We start from the raw sequence: 24,786 nt of genomic DNA on the forward strand, positions 1-24,786 counted from the left end.
ACATCCAGTATCAATCCACGCTCTCTTCTCTTCTGCTGTTGCAGACCATTGTGCTTCCTTCACATCAGCTAGCAACAATTGTCTCTCAATGAGCTGAATTTTTGGAATGTTTTTATTCATTAAAGGCACCATCTGTACTGTTTGTAACATGCCCTCTCTGGCTGCAGTGTCAGCCCTGGCGCTACCTCTGGCTATCATGGTATTAACTCCTGTGTGGGCTTCACATTTGTATTACTGCTATCCTGTTGGGTAGTAGTATCGCTTATAACAAGTGCTTTATTAAAGGGCCATTTTGAATGAAACGCCCGACTGCTGTTATGAAACCCCGATACTGCTACAGCTGGCCAAATTCATCGACAATTCCAAAGGCATAGCGTGGGTCAGTGTACATGTGAACAGTTTCCCCTCAGCTAGGATGCAGGCTCTTGTTACCGCATACAGCTCAGCTTACTGGGCAGATGTACTAGATGGCGGAGCTGCACTTTCAACTGTGGTGTCAACTGTTGTAATAAATACTAATTACAGAGCAGGGTTTGCTATCAGTCTGCTGGAGAAACCATCAGTATACGTCTCATCGTCTGCCTCTTCTAATGCTGTCTGCTGTAAATCTGGTCTTGGTGTGGTGCAATTCTCTACAATCTCAACACAGACATGCTTAGTGGTCTCATCAGAATAACATATTGCAGGTAGCACTGTTGTCAAATTAAAAGTTGTGCATCTTTTAATGCTGATTTTAGCATTAGAAAACAAGGCAACCTCATAACCTCTGTGCCTGCCAGCAGATAAATGTTGTGTGACTCCAGATAACAACAACGGTACCTAATGTGACACCTAAACACTACAAATAAAGACCAACACAAAGGGAGCTGTTCTCTCCACCATCACAGCTGCCGACACCCAGTCACCGCTGAAGGCAAAAGTCACATAGTAGTATCCCGCAGGTCTTATCCAGCTGTGCCGCACACCACTTGCAAAGCCATTTTGCTCTGACACAGAGATGGAAGGGCAGTTTGTAGCCCGGCAGCCCCAATGCTGGTGCAGTACATAATGTCTCTTTCAGTTTCTTGATACAGTTTGCAAGTTCATCAGTCCATACAATATTGTTGGATGCATCTTTTAGCATACTCTGTCTCAAGATGGCTTCATAGCATCTGCATTCAGGGATCCACTGGCGGCAGTAGTTCATCATCCCAAGGAAGGACATCAATCCTTTCTTGGTGGACGGAGGCTGCATGCCCTGAATCAATGTTATTCTGTCAGGTGACCTGCTGCTTGTACCTTGGAATAACACATAACTCTGGTAAGCCACCTGATTTTTGGCAGCACTGGAATTCTGACCATGAGTCTTTTGTGTTCTCTCTCCCAGAGGTTGCTCAGGAGGGCTACAATATCTTTTTCACAGGCCGCAAGTGCTGGATATGTAACAACAGTGTACTGCAAGACGATGCTACCTCCCTCCAGGTATAGGTGGTCCAAGTCTCTCTGTAGTGCCTGGGCATTGACCTTGGGAAACTCAGTGAATGAAGTGTACTGGGTATCTTTTAGGTTGAAAACAAAGAGGTCCTCACTTGTGGATGGACTTTAATGGTGAATAAACCCTGAGAAGAGAAAAATACTCTGCCTCTACAGGTATAGATCAGGGTTCTCCAGTATCTGTCCTGGAGGGCCGGATCCATGCCAGATTTTCAGCATATCCACATTTATCTAAATATGGGTATCTTCTAAATCTGGCTTGGATCAGGCCTCCAGGACCGACCTTGCGGAACCCTGGCATAGATGGTAATATAGCATTGGTGTCAGGCACAACAGGCTCTAAGAGGCCCACAAGTTCATATGGTAACTCTGCATTCTTCTTAGATTTTCTGTTATTGGGACAGCATGTTTTCAACAATCCTCTCTCATTTTCTAAGTATCACTATAAGGAGAAGGCATTTTTTTGACAATCCTGCCTCATTTTTGTATTTTTCCCAAACCTCTCAGTTTGCTAGTTTTAAGAACCTTGTTTTTAATCATCTGTAAAGTCATATTCCCCTCACACTTTAAAAATCTGCACTTTAGCACCATAATTCATCACCTGTCCGCTCATACACGAGTCTCAATGGGAATATAATATCCTTAGTTCTTTGTTAGTCCTGAAGGCGTTTGACCATGAGGCCCAAATGTTTGGGGTGTTGCAGGTATTCTTCGGAGTCACAAAACTATGCTAGGGATCATAGAACCTTAGTAGGCAGGGGACTGAGTCATCCTACCATATGAGTACCCATGAGCCCGGGACGGACCAGCTATAGTGTCTCTCGCCCTCCTACTCACAGAGGAACAAGTGATTAGACACCCCAGATCACAACACTCCTGACCCTCTCAGGAATCGCTGTTACAGGACACACCCTTTCGCTCTCACACTTGTACTACTCCACAATAAGATCTGACAGACACAAGAAAAGTTCAAAATGTTTATTTTAACTATCGTTATGCAGTATACGTGCCACAGTGAGTAAGAAGATGCCCAACACAAATACGGTCATTGTCTAGTACAAATGTTTGTCTGCCATGTAGGCAGGTAGTGCCTGCTCCCTCCTCCGGTTATAGCCTCAATGCCTGCTCCCTCCTCCCGTTTACGGCCTCAGTTCCTGCTTCCTCCTCTAGCTCTGACCTAAGTGTCTGCTCCCTCCTCCAATTACGGCCTCAGTTCCTGCTCCCTCCTCCAGTTACGCCCTCAGTGCCTGCTCTCTCCTCCAGTTACCACCTCAGTGCCTGCTCCCTCCTTTAGTTACCGCCTCAGTACTTGCTCCCTCCTCCAGTTACATCCTCAGTGTCTGCTCCCTCCTCTGTTTACGGCCTCAGTGCCTGCTCCCTTCTCCGGTTACAGCCTCAGTGTCTGTTGTGTTGTGAATGACTAGTGTGGATATTGGATTTTTACAGTTGGAGGAAATGGTGTGGGGGGACCCATCAACATACCTTGCAGGGGGATGTACCTTAAGTTTTGTTATGCTACTGGCTGGTAGGAACTCCCTCCCTACTTAAAATATCAGCTACTGTGAGCAGCATACAAGGCCCGCACTCCTCCAGGGATGCAGAGAATCATGAGAGCGACAGGAGTCAAGGAGGGGGGTTCACAACCCCCAGATCCCCCCCTCACTAACAATGTGCCCTTTTGCAGACCCTGTATATACCGCTGTACCTTTGTATTATTTTTCATGTGTTGCATTGAGCTGTTCACAGAGAAAAATACCCCACCTCAACCAGCTCCAACTCACCCAAACTTCTACTGCAGTCCCCCAGCTGTGCTCCCCCCTTAGGGGTGGATACACCTGCTTGTGATTCACCATCCCTCCAAATACAGCCAACCAGTAAAACCATGGTAAGGAGTTTTCCTTCCCCACCACCCAACGCCCTTTAGTACAGAAACACAGACCTTAAGCTTGTTCCTGTAATGCTCTATACTGTACCCTTTCGCTCAACAGCTGTGCAACCAATACCTGCAAATCCCAAAAATCATGTTAATTTCCCAAAATAGACCAGTGCGCTCCATCTGAGCAATAGAACATGGTGTCTACTTCTTTAATATCCCCACGCTTGCAAAAGAAAACCTCTCCTTGCTCTGTTGAGTTTGCGTCTGGTTTTGTCCATGGAGCTATGTTCCACGTCAGCTCACCAAACCGTTTTTAGAATAAATTCTGTCCATACGATGCAAGTGCAGCCCCAAAGGCCCTTCAGCATCACCAAGTCCTCTTTCATGCTCTTCAGCAAAGAGAGACCAAATAGCTGCACACATCATTTTCTCCTAAATGTATTATTAGTAAATGTGAACAACTTCTGCCCATAAATAGTTCAGCCAGTAACAGCATCAGGTGCTCCAATAACTAAAACCCATCATGCCTTAAAAATCAGATAACCCTACTCCCTTGTATGTACCTCTCACGACGCCTGGACCGTCATCTCTCACCCCTCTTTATGTCCTCAGTCTGAAGTCCTAACCTCGTATGTACCTCTCACAACGCCTGGACCGCCATCTCTCAACCCTCTTTATGTCCTCAGTCTGAAGTCCTAACCTCATATGTACCTCTCACAACGCCCGGAACGTAACCTCTCAATCCTCAGTATGTCCTCAGTCTGTAGTCCTAACCTCGTATGTACCTCTCACGACGTCTGGTCCGTCATCTCTCAACCCTCTTTATGTCCTCAGTCTGAAGTCCTGACCTCGTATGCACCTCTCACGATGCCCGGACCAATCATCTCTCAATCCTCTTTATGTCCTCCGTCTGACGTCCCAGCCTCGTATGTACCTCTCACAACAGCCTCTGATGCAGCATCAATCTGAAAACAGCACATGCCAAAGCCCTTCGCGTTCAATCCCAAGTAAACCAATGATTTTCTCAATATTCCCAAAAGATTGGCTGCAGTCACTCTCTCACCATCAGTAGGGAAATCAACCTCATCTCTTAAACACATCTGGAAATTGTACAATTTGTCAAAAGTCTACCTGCCTCTGTCACAAGCCCAGTCTTCAACACAAATCATCTCCTTAGCACTCTCTGATCTGTTTTGCAACGCCTAAGCCATATTTTCAAAAACATATCTTCCATCACAACCTCTTGTCTTTTTGCACCTGGCCTGTTCCTTGAGCCCAACAATTCCGACACCATACAAACATCCATAACAAGTTAAGACAAGATTTCAACTTCAAAACTGTCATAACAGCAAAACCCTAACACCCAGATTAACGTCGGTAACAAGTGGAATGGAATTGGCTCCCATAGCTTAGATTTTCTTCCATTCACTTTTGACCAACCCGCTAGTACTCGCCTCACCAGTTCCTCAGCTGCCGGTCCTATTCCTAAAATATCTTCACATGAATGACAAACCTCTCTGGTTCCCAGCAATGGTAACAGCTGATAAGCCCCTGTCAATCAAAGATAATCGAAAACGCATGAAGTCCTCGTTACTCAGTTCCAAACCAACTCACCCCCTATCTTCTGGCCTGACAATTTTTAAACTCCCATCAAGCCTGTTAGTAGGTTCATCTAGTAGTTACTCTTACAGATTGTTTGACCAGTTCCAGCGTGCTCGTTATCCCAGTGACCAGATGACCTGTGGCAACTTGGTCTTCTTTTCTTCAAGTCCTAGGGCCAAACTTCGAAACCTCTTTCACTGCGAACAAGATAAAGTGTCAGCAAAGTCATAGCTCATTTCAGGGACATGCATTGCTCTAAAAGAAATATTGAAATGCCACAACTCTACCTAACCTTCCACAAGAGCAGCGGGACCCTCAAATCTTTCTCCTTCTGTTAAATCATTTCACCCCTGATATGTTATCCACGTTGAATGTTACTCTTCTGTTCATCAGTTTCACACAACACAGGACCAAAGCAACCACCAGTGAAAAAGTCACTGTTCTGCACACCACCATCCATCCCAGAACAAGCCACAACCAAAGGCCTCTTGCACAGAAAAAATCGGTGCATGTCAATTTGTCTCATCCTCTGCAAAAACATGCTTGCTCGTTTTAAATTCTCAATAACATGCTAGCATACATGCAAATCTACCCAAGGAGCAACTGCCATTCACCCTCTCTGGTGCGGTAAATCCACCACTGACATGGCAAAGACCAACCTTGTACAAAACATTCTGCCAGCCCTGACCACTCTGCATGCAAAACTGAGAGGCACCAACAAATATTTAACCTAATGGAGCACCAACTTCCGCTCTTTGCAGACCTCTCCGACAATAAAACAATCTCTTGCACTTTGTCTCCTGGCAATCTCGCCTGCATCTTCTTTATGACGATTCTGAAAAAAATCAATATAGTACTCAGTCCCTCTGTCTTTCTGGTGCTAGGGGCTCCCCAAAAACCTCTGCCAAGTCCTGACAAATGCCCAACACTTTTCAGTAATTAAATGAACCTCCTTCTTAACAAACAAGAAATCATCCATGAAAATCAGCCTGTGACCAGCTCTTCTTGACAAAACCCTTTATAAGAAGGCGCTGAAAAATTCAAAGAGGACAAGAAATTGCACAACCCCTGGACAAAACTCTGTCTACATACATTGTCCCTTCAAATGACATCCCCAGCAAAGATATCTCCACTATCTGAACTGGCATTATGTAAAATGCCGACTTAAAGTAACATTATACCTGTTCTGCCCAAAACTAATAGTATCAACTGATGCATCACACTGCTCTGTTGCATCTTCCTGAGTCTTGCATCCATTCACTTACGCCCCCTCCGGCCACGATAAATGGTGAATTAAACAATATTCCCCTTGGGGTTTTCTTTGGAACTTCCCTCAGGGCCACCTTCAAATCTGGCAATGACCACTCGAACCTGGGCCTGCAATCCTTTCTCCCTCCACTTCTTTCCTTGGTTTCTCCTTCATCACTGACTGACGCTGACCAGCACTGTTGTCGCGGGCCTTGATATCTCAATGTAAAACCACCACTGAAACCCCCTTTGAGTCTGACGGCCACTTCCCTCTCTGGATAACTTGCCAGTCAAGCCATCATTTATGGCTCAGACTGCAGCCCCCGGCCCGGGACGACTCCCACTGTCAGCAGCCCAAAATTGTGTAAGCGGTGTCTCCACATACAGCCACAACATTTACACCAACAGCGGCAAAACTGGTGGAAGCACATTCCACAGTTAAATCCATAACATGCCACTTTTGGGACCCGGGCTGTCCTCTTTCATAGCTTCCCACCCTCCACAGACGGGACAAGCCAGCAAGGGCTGGTACTGAATCGGCATACCACTTGATGTAAGTGCCGCTGGCATTGGTCGTGGTAAAGACAAGCAACACCCCATCGGCAACTTTTGTGTTGGAGTGATCACGTGTTTAGGGGCGAAACTACATGTCAGGATTCTAATACACTGGTAGAGCTGCCAGTGCTGGTTTTACAAAGGTCTCTGCAAGGTGGAATTGAGGGGATTGGCAGAGTTATGTGGGGACCCCTAGTTCAGGAGGGCAAGAGTGTTACGGGTCAGTATTGAAGAACGTTGAGGGATGCGTGTACCTAATAATTTTAGAATAATAAGATGCAAGGACAGGGCTGTCCCCTGATGGTCACTGTTGTTTTTTGACTCACTGTCAGCCTCTCGTGCATGGACATGACACACAGATCGTTAAGGTCCGGGGGGGGGCGGTTAGGGGGGCACCCAAAGTGCAGCCCTCCTGGATACAATTATCACTGTCCTCTCGCTCTGCTGCAAGGGGCTGGCTCTGGTGGCAGCATCTCTGCTCGTGCCCCTTCTTACATTTTTATTACTGCAGAAATGTGGGGCAGCTCCTACACCAGCCTCGGCTTTGCTGCTGTGTCCTTGGGGGATGAGTGGGTTGGAGGAGGCAGTCCTTGCACCAGCCTCTGCTCTGGTGCAGTTTACCTGGGCTGCCATGATCCTCAGGCCGGGGCACCTTGGCGCTAGATTACACACCTGTTCATCCATAGGGTCCAGCTGGGCGGGTCAGAATCTTGGTGTCCTCTTAATGCAGATCCCAAGGGCCCAGGTCACTTCAGTCCATCACAGGCGGTGGTAGCCGGACAACCCTCAGACCTGCAGCTCCTTCATCTGAGCAGTCACTCGTCCTGCAGACTGACTGCTGGCAGTCTCTCTCTTTCTCTGTTTCCCACCACCCACCCTCTTTCTCTATCCCGCTCTTTCTCCACTCTCTACCTCCTCCGTCTATCACTCTTACACTCACTCTCTCCCCACCATCCCTCTCCTCGACCTCTCGCTTTTTCTCTCCACTTCCTTCCTATCTCCCCCTTTCTTTCTCTCCACATCAGTGTATCTCACTCCCTTCTCTCTCTCTTTCTCCCTCTCCTTTCACTTCTACCACTTTCTCTCTTCTCTCCTATTCCCCTCCAATGTAACCCCTCTCTCGCTCCCTCTCTACCCATCACTTCTGCCACTCTCTCTCTCTCGCCCCTCACCTGGACTGGAGACATGCGTCTGGGCACCAACAGGGATAAGTGCTCAAGGTAGGGCCAAGGCAGAGTCAGCCTGGCTGCCCCAGGAGCTCTGTGTGAGCGCGTTCACTATTGGAGTGGCGCCCCCTGACGAGTCCAGTGAGAACACCCTCTATTGAACTAGAATTAAGGGACAGTGTGAACTGAGACCTTGTAAGAAGGGACCACGACAGACACTGGCACCATTACAGTCCATAACTGGCACAGCCCATTCCAGAAGGAAAGGGGGTTAACTGCAGACCCCAAGAGAGTGGTGAGAGCCTGAGGACCAAGTCCTATTCAACCTTCTGTCCAATTGTATAACTGTCCTACTGCATAACTGTCCTCATTCACAGCTGTAAAGGAAGGTAGAGGATTGTGCCCTCACAATTGTCAACACAGGTTCAAAAGAAAAAAGAAAATTCAGGCGTTTTTTGAAAGGTTTAGCGTGCTTAAGTTTTATTTCATGTTTCATCTGTATAAAAGGACAGCCAACACATGTTTCGCCCAAGGGGCCTATTTAGGGCGTGGGCTTTTTCAAGGCTGAAAGGGTTTAGAAGGGGAAAGGTAAGGATGTTTGAGAAGTACAGGGTCCCATTTGGGAAGTCAAGAAGGGGAAAGAAGAATGATAAGGTGGAAAAAGTGGAGTCATGAGGAACATAGCAGAGTGACAAAGCAGAGAGAACAATTCGAATAGGATATCAGTGAAAGGGGAGAATAAAGTTGTGGGCAGAAGTTGGGAGGGAAAAAGAAGGTAAAACGTCAGAAAAAGAAGAGAAAAGTGGGGGGTGAGGAGGAGTTATGAGGAGAGGAAAGGGAGGGAAAAAGAAAAGGATAAATTAGTGTATGTTCAAGGGAAATGTGGGTGGATACAGTGAGCTAGCGATAAGTCAGAACAACAAGGAAAAAAAGGAAAAAAACATACATAAAAGTTACATGACAATTGAAAATGAAGTATTTGAAATTAGAATTGGTATAGAGAAGGACACCCACATGAAATACATGATTAGCATATGTAGCAGTATTATACGAAAATTGGTATTAATTACTTTTCTGAATATTACATCATCTAGAATGAATAAGTGGAAACAAGAAACATTAATACACAAAAGAAATGCTGTTAGAGCAATTTGAAAAAAGACATCAGACTGATAAAGCTGAAAGTTCTAAAATACCACATTAGGAAAGTTTGCATTATTTAATATGGTTATGAGCACCTTATTAAGACAAAGTTGCAAAGTACAAGGTCATGTTACATAATAATTTAAACAGTGGCCTAGTCGTGGAAACAGCTCACTGAATATGCTGTCAGTGAAAATATGTACTAGGTTATCTGTCAAAAGCAGTGTGGCACTCGAAAAGAAGCATTTAAGACACAGTTGGGCATAAATATTGTGAATACAGTTAGGATAAATGTCGTTAGGGCTTACCAAAATCAAATGTTCAGTCCGGTTAGATTCGTAATTCTAGGTGTAAAAATGATGTGCAATCTATACTACTATTATAAAGAGAGAACTTGCACCTTTTGGCAAGGTAAACTCGAAAAGTACACCACCAATCCGAACAACAAAGACATCATTAAAAACCGCAGGGCAAGCAGAAGGACATAGGCTATTTAAAAATAAAAAATATACATTGTTTTAAAAATGTTTAAATAAATAAAAGTAGTCCCTTGCAACTAGCGCCGGCCGCGACGTCTGCGTCATGATATCGGGAGCGTGGGGAGGAGCGGCGTGGAAGCAACAGGAAGAGCGGCGCTGGAGAATGCAGGAGGAGCGAGGCTGCCTACAACGCAGTAGGACTCTGGAGCAAGCTGGAGCTCAGGCAGCGCGTGATGCAGTCTCGCAGGAAGAAGGAAAGGTATAACAACAAGCATTTACAATGCAATGGTTTCGCCTTTGGAAAAGTTAGAGCTATTGGCATTGTAAATGACAAAATTTGTATTTATGTGTTGGTTTTGAAAACAGATAAATAAATGGCATTGTCATTTACATTGCCATTAGCTTAATCTCTGCAGTCACTCTGCAGTCCCTCGCACTCCCTCGCACTCCCTAGTCACTCTGCACTCCCTAGCCCTCCCTAGTCACTCTACACTCCCTAGCACTCTGCACTCCCTAGCACTCTGCACTCCCTAGCACTCTGCACTCCCTAGCACTCTGCACTCCCTAGCACTCTACACTCCCTAGCACTCCCTAGTCACTCTGCACTCCCTAGCACTCCCTAGTCACTCTGCACTCCCTAGTCACTCTGCACTCCCTAGCCACTCCAACAGGGAATATGAACCTGCAAAGAGGCAACAATCCTGGTTTTTAACACAGTGGAGCCGTGTGACTTGGTGAAATTTGGCAAATACTTAAGCCTGCTACAAGTATAATTTAAGGACATTAATAATACTGATCACTGCTCCAATTAAAATCACCAAAACAGTGAATTTTAACATTTTATATGGCAGGTTTAATCCACTTGGATAGATCTTTAAAATGTTTTCATTAGCCGCTCTCTGAGCCCATGATTTGAGAACTATCTGCTATATAATTCCCAGTCCGTATGCACTGTTGTGCACACGTAAATTAATTTGCACAGTAATTAGCTGATATTAAGCCACAGGTATTATTCATGATTCCCAAATTCTCATGACATTGATTTAAAATCTGTCCAAAACTGCTATATATTACTTACATTACCTATGCTTGCGATTAAAACAATATGCACATGTACTGTTTGCACAGCTAAGGTATTTTGCATAGCAATTATCTGGTTTCTAGCCATAGGTATGTTCACGATTTTGACATTTTTATGACATTACTTAAATTTGGCATATAAAAGGTAGTTTTGTCTGGTTAACTTAGAATCTATCTGCCCTCGGAGTTATATCTACTTGGCTGAGCTGCAGTGATCTACCCTGACCAGCGCACTGGCCAACTGAGAGAAGCCATTCAACAGTGAAACGCTGCTCGTCAGCCAGACCCTGAAAGTCGCATAACAATGAAGAACTAGGTTACCAGTTGTCTCCACACCAAACCCGGGGAGAGAGGGACCACCTCTATAATTGATGCTTGATGGGGAGAAGAGAGAGCTCAAGAAGCCGCGTGGAGGGAACGGCTCCCAAACACCAGTGGGCCCGGATGCTCTTCTTTCTCTAGTCACGTGACTAACGTGTGTTTCAACACTTTGCAATGTTATTTTCCTTCTCACGCGTACCTAATATCTACCCAATGATCCATCACATGACTGAGTGATAGCCACGATCACAAGCCGCCGCGTTCTCCCATCTTAGGTGACATCATTCACTCCCCACTGAACTGAAGTGTAGGCATGAGATTTTAAACAGCTGTTCAACTGCACACCACTCAGCTACTGCACATACAAAATAAAGATCATTCTCTGTTACTAAAGACATAAAACTGGGCTCGTTTTCGGTCGCGTTGGACAGGCCACTAGCTATCTTCTACCCGTGGGATAGTGATGTCATACTGTGAGCCTCTCAGGACTCAATAAACAAATGTGGGCACGGTACATGTGTCCTCCCAAGCCATAATGTCGTCACAGTGAAACCTTAACTTTGTGACCTGAAGTTTCTCATGTGTACGACTATTGAAGCGATGCATAGCTGCTCACTGTGTCTCCTGACCTTGAAGGAAGGAAAAAGTGGTGCAGAAGAGAACCATGTTGAAGTAGATAGTCCTCTGCATTAGGTGGAACTATGCACTGGCCAAGAAGCAACCTTCAGAAGGTCTGAAAGCTGATTCCACCATAGCCAAGGCTGCTACCACTGCGTTGGCATTCAGTGTATGTCCTTGACCTCGGCTAGCTGCGACATGTGACCTTGCATAGGTTCACAAAGCATTGCCTTAGCTTCCAGTTGCGGCAGGGAAAGACAGTTTTGCAGCGTGAATCTTTCTGGATTCACTATGCTGTGCATATTCTGTTAGAGGGAGAGGAAAGAGTAACAGAACAAACTGACGTCTATGTGTAGGGTTGAGGTTTACATACTGCTCCACTGTCAAATCGGGGGGTAAGGGGAGAGGTATGTTGCGTCGGCGTTGAGCTCTGTCACCTAGCAGTGTTGTGGAGTCTTGCTGTGGCAAATGTTTCCCAGATCCAGTCTTGCTCCTATGTAGTATTCTAGGATGAGGAATCGGCGGAACTTTGCACCTGGCCTGCCTTTATGGCTGCCATTTTGAAACTAAATATATGTATACACTAGCAATCCATTTCCGTGCGAACATTGGAGACATTACATAGAATATATTCTGATGACTTGGAATGGAGATGCCGACTTTTTCTAGTCCTGCTCACAACAAATAGGATATTTCTGTTTAAGTAAAAAAAAAAGAAAATGAGGCAATAGCTTTTATTCCCTTTCACTTTCTTTCTGAGCACATTCACTGGTCTATGACTGTATTGTACCTCAACACACTGGCAACAGTCCGCCTCCCTTGTCCTGTCACTAACTCCACATGCAATGACATGTAGTGACAAAAACATATTCCCACCCCATGAACACCTCCATGAGCTGCAATGGTATGCTCACTTTGTGCATAAGCCCAGCACAAGCTGAGAAGGAACCTAATGATGAAGCATGAGGCTCGGTTAATGGGTGAGGGTTTCCGTTGTTTTGAAATATTTAATGCAGGCAGTCATAAGTGTATGGACTTATCTGTGCCCTAAGGCCGGATAATTCAATGCAGTGAATCTAGTCCACTTTTGTTATCAAGACCAATGTGTTTTTCTTTGATCTCTCTTCACTGGCTGAAATCTTTTGTGGAGAGTGTAATATTTTGAGGATACATCAGGTTGTCATTTATATCTTCACCCTTTCAAGCGATGTTACTACATCCAAATGTCAACTCGCTTAGTATTTGTTTAGCTCCTGATATACTACAATTTGACTGCTTGCTTTTACTTCACATGCATGCTAATCCTAAAGGTACTTTGAAAACCACCTATTTGTGCATGCTAGGAGATTAAAAGGAAACGTTTTGTGACTTAGTGTACAATGCTGATTATCTTTTACACCTACAAATGTCAGGGTTTGCCTATACCTCTATGCGAGCTCAACATTGTCCTCGCTAAGCTCATGGGTTACCCTTTGAGTCGTTGCAATTGTCTTCTACAATTTGTCATGAAAGGTAGGCTTTTTTAGAAGAGAAGGTGTACTTCATGTTTTATCAGTTATAGAGCCTTTTATGCAGGTACGGAAACGTTAATACTATGTACATCTTTCTTGCTAGCAGTGTTCACCATTGTATGTCAAAGTCTATAGATATGTCTTAATTATTTCTGAACTAACAATCCTTACCTACAAAAAACTACACACAGATGACATCGTGTACGATATAGACAAAACTCCATATTTCGAAAACACAACAACTTTTGTGGCTTTCATGCAGCCCCTTATCTTGGGCCGTGCTATTTCAAAGGCTGGAACTGCAAGTTGGATTGCCAGGTGTACCGAAGTATATTGTGCTAAAGCCAAAGGTAGACTTAGTGTTGTACCTCATGCACATTCTTTGTAAAACAGAACAGCAAACATGGCTTTCCTCTGTAACTTTCTTTTAGCAAAATATTTTGTGACGCTACACCATGCTTTTCTGTCCACACTTAAGTGTTATGATTATGGTAGTCCATGGGTATTAGCTCGACAACTGTACTTAAAACTCTGTACTAAACAACTTCTGCTAGCAGACATCCCCCAACCCCCCCCCCCGCCATATCAGGAATATGTGAAGTGCTTTTCAGTCTCTGTATAGCATGTGATGTACAACTGCATATATTACGAATAGAAGGTGTTATTTGCTTGTAACACATGATTTGTGGCTTGTAGTGCTGTAGACTCACATGCCCTCTTCCCACCTTTTGAAAATGCAGGCAAAATGAAACATGTTTTGAGATATTCAAGTGGTACTCGATTACACTGCAGAAGTTAATAGCACTTCACGACCCTCTCATATCTACCCTTTGGGGAAAAGCAATCTTAGTCCGAGTCTGTGCTCATGCATTGTTGAATTCAGGGGAGATGGTACAGGTCGTCTCTAAATCAAAAATCCTTGGTTGGCTTGAACTGGGGAATAACTCTAGTAGCCATCCTCCATGCTGTTTGCCTATATGCTGCCGATATTCTAATATACCTTTGTTAATTTAACATTGATCTTGAAACTCTGGAAGGCTTGTTGACTGCTTTTCATGCACTTCCGGGCCTCAAGGTGAATCCTAAAAAAAAAAAATATTCTTTTTATGGCAGGCAGTGGCTCCCCGTGAAATTGTTTTTTGGAGCCTATTACTAAGCAACACAATTACTACGGCCCGCCTATCTGCTTGCAGGGCACCATCTGGCTTAGACCGACATCCATGTTGACCAGATTAAATACTAAGCATTTACTCACTACTTTTTCCGTATGCTAGAATTCCCTTTACCTATGCCCCTGGCGTCCCCTTAATTGCATAATTCTCTGAAGTACATCAAAGCTGCCCCTCTCCGCGCACCAGCTATCCTGCTATTGAGCTTCCAGACCCGCCCTGGGCCACTCGCCATGCCTGAACTTACACTATGGAAGCAAGTATATGTTTGAAAACTGCATTTTAGCAGACTTCGCAACCCTAACAGATCGCTTTGGACTCCCTGCAGGGGAGTTCATTATTATGATAGGATAAGCGTGACAATACACCATAATTGACAAACTCTCCATCTTGAACCCACCCAAAACATACCACATTGCAAACCCATCACACAATCTGCTATGGGAGGAAATGGATAACATGATCATTTCGCGGTCTCCAGATACATGTGGGGATGTCCTAACAAATCCTCCGACATAGGTAGGAGGAGGAATTTCAGGTTTTATTTACCAAGTATCCGCCCCACATTCCTCTCCATGCCCGTTTTAAATATATACTCAAAGCATATCTTACTCCTATGAAACTACATGCACAATAACCAACCGTCTATCCGAATAATCCCTGATGCCAGGTGGAAACAGCCGTCTAGCTTGTATGATCTTTTGGAAAACTGGGCCCCTATTCTGAAATATTCTCTACACTCACCTGGCTCTCAGAGCCACCACATCACCACTCCTTCACTTACCGGGCGGTTCGTGGGGGACTCCGGTCCTTTCTCCTGTGTGGCGGTAGCGCTTTGCGGGGCTCTCTCAGCACATGAGAGCCCCGCCTTCACAATGCTCCCGGCTCGCTACCTGTTCCCCCGGTCCCCCATCTCGGGACCGGGCCGTCAATGGCTCGCGCTGTTTGTTTCTTTTTCCCGGCGGCAGCGAGCAGCCAATCGGTGCGCGGCGGCAGGCGGGACTTCCCTCCAAATGCGGAAGTCCCGCCCCGCGTCAGGCACCGTAGTGCCTGGCTTCCTGTTTTGCGGCGCTCGGGCCGCGGCGGTGATTCTCGGGCATTTAAGAGGGGTGGACACCCTCGAGACCAAAAGTAAACAGTGAAGCGAGGTGGGCACTCGCAAAGGGCGCCATAATCGGGGTGGCACCCGTCAATTAAGAATAAAGTGCAACGAAGCACTCGGGGGTACCAAATTACTGCAAACCCCGGAATCCAATCACCACACGGCAACAGTGGTGACGCTGCACCGCACGGGCCAATCCCGTCGCGGCGTTTGGTGAGGGGGCTCGGCTCTCCCGTCCAATCGGAGAGCAGCGGGCTCGTTTTCGGTCGCGTTGGTACTGGCAAGGTACGGGGCCCTTCGTCGGGGGTTTACTGATCCCGGGTTGCGGTGGTGAAGCTGCACACAGGTTATTTTAGTGCGCTCTGCTCGGGGAAGGCTCACAAACCTTCAGTCTGCACCAAACACGTGTCGATGGATTCGGGGGCGTTCCCGGCGTCGCGTGACGTCGGCAAAAGCCAAAGAATCTCGGGAACGCCCCCGTGTCTGGTCCGGCATTGATGGACAGGCCCCTCGTCCAATGGCTAGGCTCCATTTATGGAGCTAGCCAATGGGACGAGGGGGCGTGTTCCAGAGTGCTTACTGTACTCAATAGATTTCTCTGGAGGAGGAGCCTAACGGCTCCGCCCCCCAGCGAAACCTAAAACTAGGCCAGCTGCGGGACTTTGTGAACCATTAGTTTATTTGTTTATTGGTTTCATTCACATGGCGTGTCCATGCTTTGCACGAGACCTGGTGCAGCCCACTTCATGAAGACGGGGACAGACGTTATTTCACGCGAATATCTTTAAAATTCTCAGCAGCTTCCCGCGCTGTCACAACACCCGGCCCACCTCCGGAAAGCCATACTGTGTGCCCTTCACCAAGCGTATAATAACGTGCAGGAAGCCGTGCGTTATCCCCCTTTGGATTCGGAGCCAGCGCTGTGCTGGGCACGCAGAGGCAAACGTGAGCCATTGTTAAGTTTCTTTGCCATTCCTTCTTTTAAAATATAAAATAAACATTACACCTGAGTTTTTCGAGTGGAGAAGTGACAGTGGCGCTGACTTATGGTTTATATGCTTTTTAGTTACAAAAGGTGTTGGGAGCAGTTGTTGTTTACATTACAGAATTGCATTTATTTATTGGCATGACACATTTTTTCATAACGTGCAGGAAGCCGTGCGTTATCCCCCTTTGGATTCGGAGCCAGCGCTGTGCTGGGCACGCAGAGGCAAACGTGAGCCATTGTTAAGTTTCTTTGCCATTCCTTCTTTTAAAATATAAAATAAACATTACACCTGAGTTTTTCGAGTGGAGAAGTGACAGTGGCGCTGACTTATGGTTTATATGCTTTTTAGTTACATAAGGTGTTGGGAGCAGTTGTTGTTTACATTACAGAATTGCATTTATTTATTGGCATGACACATTTTTTCAGAAAATCACGCACAAGCAATGTTGCACCTTAATCGGATTCAACAGATGTGCAATTTGTTTAAAAAACAACATTTTTTTCAATCTATGCAAATATAAAACATGCTTTAAGAGGCTGAAAAAAGATACTGCATAAAATGTATCACTTTGCAGTAAATATTTAAGTGTGAAGAGCAACATTTTGTTCACTTGATGGTAAAGTGATAGACCGCACCAACTTGAATAAGCACACCATAGCGTCAATTTCACACCTAGCTGGCGTGACCTGAGCTCAGAAACGGATGTCTCTTCAGAGGACACCCATCCACATGACTGTATAAGTGACTGTATAGTAAGGGACAACCTATGTGATGTGGCATTCAGAAAACACTTTCAATGTGAAGACGTCCTGGCAAAGACATCCATCAAGCCAGGCAGCGACCATAGTCTCTTTAATGCATGCAATCATTTAGGGTTAGGGGGGCATAGTTCAAATCGCCTTTTCTGTTACCCTTGGCTTTACCTGCTTACCTGCACTACCCGGCATTGACACAGATCATATGTTTAAGCTCTTCATCACTCATTGGCATATAATTTCCTTTTTTTGCATCCCAAACTCTCTCCGGTTACAAAAGCGTACAAAGTGGAGCGGGTAGCAAAGTGACGTGGGCAGGTACCAAACGGGCCATTAATGGAGGAAAAAGTGACGTGGGCAGGGACGTGGGCAGGTTACAAAAGCGTACAAAGTAAACATAGACTGGGCATTACAGGAGGAAAAAGTGACGTGGCCAGTGACGTGGGCAGGTTACAAAAGCGTACAAAGTAAACATAGACGGGGCATTACAGGAGGAAAAAGTGACGTGGGCAGTGACGTGGGCAGGTACCAAACGGGCCATTACAGGAGGAAAAAGTGACGTGGGCAGTGACGTGGGCAGGTTACAAAAGCGTACAAAGTTAACATAGAGCCATAATACTGCACAACGTCAGGGCGGGCGGGGGCCCTAAGCCATGATTGCTCCCGGACAACGTCGGGACGGGCTGCTAGTTACTGATAAAGCTCATTGCATATGAAAAACGCAGTGAATATGGGTAATCAGGGAAGAGAGCAAAGGAGGGGCGGCGATCATTAAGCTTCTCGCGGGAAGCGCTGTAGGTGATTCCAAGTAACTAAGGGTCAAGGGAACCTCTCGGATGAGGCCAGCGGTAGTAAGTGAATAGTCAAGCCCGGTAACTTGGAGAACAAAGGGGCCGCATAATAGTTAATGTCAGGGTTAAACCAGGAGAGAAATATGCACAAAACTAAGGAGGCTTTAACAGGTCTGGAACGTACGTGTGAAAGTAAACGATTGGAAAGTGAGCTGTGACTACATTAATAAGACGAAGGCGTGAAGGGAAACGGTTAAAGTGCGCATTTATGAGCAAGCGGTAACAGGAAAACAAAGTCTGCGCCTGAGGGAACTCAGTCGAAAGGTCATGTCTTACCAAACGAAGGCCGTTGTCAGAGTCTCTGCGGTCCGTGAGCACACCGAGTCGCAATGCCCGCCGTCAGGTACAGTCTAAATCAGGGTGTGACGTCAGAGACTCATTAGTCAATCTGACGTAAGGGCGGCGCAGGGGCCCCTGAAGAGTTACTGGGATAGCGCTATTCGTGTTAGTGAAAGGGGCAAAGAAGTGGCCGGAGGGTCAAAGGGCAGGATGAAAGAGGATAGTATCTGATTAGGGGCTGTAGATGAAAGTAAATGGTTGATAGTAATGTGAACCACTCAAGACCATATTAAATACAGAGGATAAAGCCAGATATTAAAAACAATACTTATCATGTGAGTTGTGGAAATCGATCCAAACGAGGGCACAGGTCATTAACCACGCAATCTGAGAGGATAGGTAGTAATATGGAGGGATGATAGAAACAAGAATGTGTGAAGGACCCACAATAATTCCCAAATGGAATCCCCATTCGTGAAGAAATGAATGACAAGAGTGGCATCTCTGCAGCAAAAAACGGACATGGTGAAAAGTTACAGTCCCAAATTGTTCAATAGTGAACCTGAGCCATCGAAGAATATGGATATTACAAATATGTGTTTGCATTCATACGTTTGAACTGTGTCCATGGGCTATTTCTTTTTTTTCATTTACATTTTCCAAGGGAGCAACCAGAAAAAAGTGGCCCGTTTTATTAGTATAGCCAGTAATGCATCTCTGCATCTTTGTCAAGTCCGCTGACGGTTGCGTTTAGACACATGATATGTTAGCTTTCTCTGCGTCTCATGGTCAATTCACTATTACCACCCCTGGAAGCTGGTTTAACTGTCTCTAGTCCAAAGAATTTGAAGGTCTTGTTGTGTGGGTGGAATTCCTGGAAGTGTTCAGTTAGTGGTGGTCCCACCTCTTCTTTGTTAATGTTACGGTAGTGTTGCATGATTCTTGTTTTCAATGCCCTAATGGTGCTCCCTAAATACATTTTGTTACAGGGGCAGATTATGATATAGATTACATACGTTGATGTACAACTAATCCAATCGGTGATATGGATGGTGGTAATCAGGTCATGCTGGTAATCTTTCAGTTTGTTCATTCCCAGTTTGCACACATTGCAATCATGGCAAATGTAGAATCCACACGGTTGGTTTAGTGAGGAAGTTAGTTTTAGGTTTGGTCCTTTTTGTCCTTGAATTCCAATTTGCACACAATTTGTTTAAGACTCTTGGCTCTCCTAAAGCCCATTTGGGGAAATTCCTCTATTTGGTCACTTAGTGTTGAGTTACTAGTCGGGAGGTGTGTCTCTTCAGTGTCTTTCCGATGTAATGATGTCCATTATGATAATCTGTTAGGAAATTAATTTTGTTGGGTGTCTCGTTTTCTTTAGCCTCTCTAGGTTTGAGTAAGTCTTCTCTTGGCAAATTCTCGAAGTCTTTGGCCGTCTTCATTAGGAGTTTTTTGGGGTATCCTCGATTAAGAAATCTTTTAGTTAGGAGATCTGAACTCTCTTTATAGTCTGAGAAATAACCAAGACCATGATAGACCTGTTTAAATTCACACGCAAACTCAAACTGATGTCCTTCTTTCATAACAGACAATCCAACCAGAGGGATAACATCACGCCAACCATTAGTCCCTTGACAGTCCAAGATTTGGAAAATATACACATTTAACAAGCATAGACGATGACCCGGGAGATCCTACCACTGCTCTGACTCTAGCACAAGAACTGGGCATAGACACATCTTACCCAAACACCAGTAAGATAACTACTAAATCTATCTTCAGGCTTCATTTACCACCAGGTAACACCATTGACCTATTCCACACTGCGGTTTCTAAAGATCTAACCACACAATATCTGAAATACCAAAAAAAGACAAAATATGTCTTCCCCACAATCTACCAAGGGCTGAAATTAAGGCCCTCAAGGAACTATAGAGTCTCCCAGAGGTAGAAATAAAGGAAGCTGACAAGGGGGGAAATTTAGTTTTACTACACACAGATGACTACATAGCAGAAGCTCAAAGACAATTAAACAACACGACTTGACAAGGAGACCTAAAAAAGAAATTAGACTTGGTATTCCAACAACCTACTAACTCTTGTGGAACGAAAGGAGCTATATGTAGAACATCCAACGATGCCCACACAATATCTTTTACCCAAAATACATAAAAGTAAAGTCAACCTACCGGGGAGACCCATCATTGCTGGCATGAATTCTATATGTTCCAAATTAGGCGAATACATTGACCATCAGTTACAACCACACATGAAAGACCTACCATCATACATTCGAAATACTAAGGATATTCTCCTTAAATTAAACAATATCCCATGAAATGAGGACTGCATCCTTGCCACGATTGATGTGGTTAGCCTATATACCTCAATTCGCCATCAAGATGGACCAGAGGCAGTTCAGAAATGATTGGCTGGGCGGTGTGGCTTCGGCGCCGAGCAAATGGCTGCCTAGTACGGGACCTCTCCGCCGCCAGGACAAGTCTTCTTCAAAGTAATAATAATAATAATAAACTTTATTCGGATTTTTCAGAAATTAGAAATCCATAAAAGCAGTACATAGTAAAATTTTCAGTGCGAAATAGTTACAAATATCAAGGAAGTTATAAAATCGAATAATTTGTACAATACAGTTATTTTAGAGATTTTTCCTGTGTCTGTATATACATTTCAAAAAGTTAAGAACATGGTAGCATGTGGCTTCTGTGTCCAAAAGCTGCAGACTCAGCATGGCTGGTCGACATTGTCTAAGACCCCAAGTTTTTAGGAGAGTCAATAACCAGAGTTTACGGTGTTCCTGATAAAATTTACAGAACAAGACGGTGTGGAGGGTGGTTTGTGTTGATCTTCCGTCACAAGGACAAAGAGGCGGATTTGGATCCCAGACGTTTGGGGTTGGAAAAGCTACCAGCTTGTGGAATATATTTAGTCTGAATCTTATCAGGAGGTACCGATCAAAAGTACCGATGTTGAGAGTTAAGTATGGCTGAATTAAAAAGGTGGATTGGACCGTTATTGCATGTTGAACGGACTGTTTCCCTACTTCTGATTGTAATCTCAGGTTTTCCAGATGTTCCAAGGCTCGTGTTTTTAGGTTGTTTTTTGTAAGTTCTCCAATTTTTTCAGGGTTTGAGTAGTATTGTTCTACTCAGAGGTCGATGAAGAAGTTCCGGATATAGGCTAGCCATTTAATTTTTAAAGCATAGTCCAGGGACATTGCATCTGCCAGTATCGTCTTTGTGAGGTCATTTTTTTCTGAAGCCCAAATGCGGCGCCATAGGAGTAGCGGTTGTATTTTCGCAAGGTCTTCAATATGTGGAACGCCTAATTCTGTGTGGCAGGCATAGATCGAAGCTCGCTTTGGGGCTGATAGGAGAAATCTAAAAAAGTTATTTTCTGCAATTTGCAGGGAAGTGACATCCGTATGACCCCATAATCCTGCGCCATATAGAGCTGTCGATTGGCATTTGGCTTTATATATAGTCAGCAGTTCCATGGGCGGTCGTTTTCCCAGTTTTTGTGTGAACGTCACCAATGCTGCTAATGCTCTTTTAAAGCAGTGTTTCCTGGCTTCCACTGCCTTTTTCCAGGAGAGTTTGTTATCTATTGTGACTCCCAGGTAACAATATTCAGTTGTGGAGTCTATTTTTTGGGTGTCAAGTGTAATGGTTGTTTGATGTTTTCTCCCGACCCCAGCCGTCATCACGAAAGTCTTTTTCACATTTATGTGAAGATCTAGGGTTCTCATGAATTGAGAATATCTGTTGAGGGATTTTTGGAGTTCACAAGGAGTTCGTGCCAGGAGGACAGCGTCATCCGCATAGAGCAGAGCGGGGATCGGGCGATGTTTAGCCTGCGGGAGATCCCGGGCACCCTTCAAAAGCTCTACCTCCAAGTTGTTAGTGTAGAGGGAGAAAAGGAAAGGCGCCAGGACACATCCTTGTCTGACCCCACGCTCCACTCTAAATGACGCTGTCAGTTCCCCCTTTGTGCCAAATCGAACTCTTGCAGAGGGATTGGAATAGAGTTCCCTTAAAAAGTTCAAGAGTGGTTGATCTACCCCCATTTGGGCTAAAAGGGACCATAGTTTAGTATGAGAGACACAGTCAAAAGCCGCGGACAAGTCCACGTAGATCATGTAAAGTTTTTCTTTTTTGGCTTGCACATATTTTCCAACAATGACCGAAAGGTTTAGGGCTTGTTCCACGGTTCCTAGTCCTTCTCTAAAACCGAATTGTAGGTCAGATAGTATACCTCTCTCCTCCACCCAATCCTGAAGTCTTTCTAGGATCACTCTGCCTACCATCTTCCCCAGTGAATCCAACAAAGAAATTGGGCGGTAGCAAGCAGGGTCCTGGCGGTTACCTTTCTTGAATATCGGTACCATGATGGACCTTGTCCATGACTCCAAGATTCCTTTTTTTGCCGTTGCGGTGCACACCCTTGTTATGATCGGTGCCCAAAGATCTATTTTGTATTTGAAAAAGTCAGCCGGGACTCCGTCTGGGCCTGGAGCTTTTCCTTTTTTGGTTGAATTCAGTGCCAGAAGGATCTCAGAGAGTTCAAAGTTTATATCTATAGGGTATGTTGGAGATGTTTCTTTTTTCTCTTCTGTTTCTTGATCAGAGGATGATTTTTGAAAGATTTTGGTAAAATGAGATACCCATTCTGCTGCGTCTATTGCGACTTCAATTTTTGGGAGCGTGTCATCAACCAGAAAAGGAGTTCTTATAATTCTCCAGAAGGCTTGGGTGTTTTTGTCCTGTGCACTGGTATGGAGTTCGTTCCAAAGTGCTTGCTTAAGTTCCTCTTTTCTCTTTTTTCTGATTTTGTGGTATTCGCTTCTTAGGATGGCTATATTGCGAGGATCCCTTTCGTCTTTGTTTAGAGCTAGTTTAAGTTTTGTATGAGCCTTGGTGCACTCTTGATTAAACCAGCCTTTTGGTCGGGGTGGTCCAGCTTTGTGTTTTGCTGTAAGTAGAACCTTTAATTTGTCCATGATTTGGGCGAAGTTGTTAAGAAGTTCCTCGTCTTCTGTTGATATATCCAGGCAATTTTTAATTTGGGGGTAAACTGACTTTATCAGCTCTTTAGTGAGTTCCTCTGGGTTTATCTTCCCCCACTTTATTGAGTACCCATTTAGTTTGTCCATACTTATATTTTCCTGGGTCAGTGCGTTGGCTATTATCATAGGAGGGCATTGTTGGTGGTTCGTTGTCACTTCTATTTTTAATATTGCGTGATCGCTTTGGGAATTCGGTTTGACTTCGAAGTTTTTTACTCTTGGTTGTAAGGTTGCTGATATTATTATGAAGTCAACCGTAGTACTATAGCCTCTTCCTATGTAGGTCGGTGCTAGTAAGTTGGCTCCATAATCCAAGGTATTTGCTACTTGGAGGTCCAGATCTGATAGGAGATCATTCAATAATCTGCCCATGTTGTTGTGCGAGAAATGGATAAGAGAAAGACCTTCCTCTGTCACCATGCCAGGACATTTTTGCTTTGGTTGGGTACAAGTGTGGAGGTTAAAGTCGCCTACCCATATAATAGATACCGCACCTCTTTCTCCTTGTTTCGTTCTAAGGGTAGTTAGTTTTTTGTGGAGGTGAGTCAGGACTTTCTGAAACTCTGGTTCGTCCAGGTTGTTGTAGAAGTTAATAATGACTACGAACTCTTTTTTCGGTAGGGAGAGACCAAGGATCTGGAAATTAGGGTCTAGTTCGATGACCTTTGTTTTGATGTTTTCAATAGTATTGGCTAAGTAGATGTTTAGTCCTCCCTTTGGTCTACCTTTCTGTCCCGACGACGCGGGGGAGAAGTATGTCTTGCACCCCTGTAAATGCTGTTCTTGTTGTGACCACGTCTCCTGTAAGCAGATTATTTGATGACTGTGCACATGGTACATAATTGTCCCATCCTCCACTTTTGTCCTTAACCCTGCAACATTCCAGGAGATCAGGCTTAGGGGTGTTGGATTGTTCTTAGAGGTTTTAACTGTTTGTGATTCACTAGGAATCTCTGGGTCTGGAGGGGCTAGAGGAGAGTCCGGAGATACCAGTGAGTATGTGCTATTTAGAGACTGTTCTTCTGGCTGTGGTGGTCAGTCGACGCACTCTAGGGCACTATACTTATTTGCTAGGGGAAGTCCATTCCAGCCGTCCCAACGTGGTGGATCACTGTAATTTCTCCACTGTTCTTGTCCTCTCCATTCATCCCTTTCTCTGCCTCGGTGGTTGGGACCTAGTGGGTTGAAAGGGGGGGGCCGTCCTTGCCACGGTTGCTGCCACTGGTGAATGATATGTTGTGTGGGTTGAAGAGGTTGCTGCCACTGTTGAGAGAAGTGGTGTAAAGGTTGAGGGGGTTGAGGGGGTTGTTGCCACTGGAATGTTGTATGTTGTGGTATTTGTGGGAATCTCGGAGTATGTGGAGGCTGCTGCCATTGGTACGTAATGTGTTCTGGGGGGTGTATGAACCCTCTATTTGCTGGAAAAGTAGAGCAGGGAAAATTTTGTCGTGAGGGTGTAGGTAGGAAATAGCACAAGGGAAGA

The sequence above is a fragment of the Lissotriton vulgaris genome, chromosome 5 (assembly GCF_964263255.1).
Source record: "Lissotriton vulgaris chromosome 5, aLisVul1.2, whole genome shotgun sequence".
In the NCBI taxonomy this organism is placed as follows: Eukaryota; Metazoa; Chordata; class Amphibia; order Caudata; family Salamandridae; genus Lissotriton; species Lissotriton vulgaris.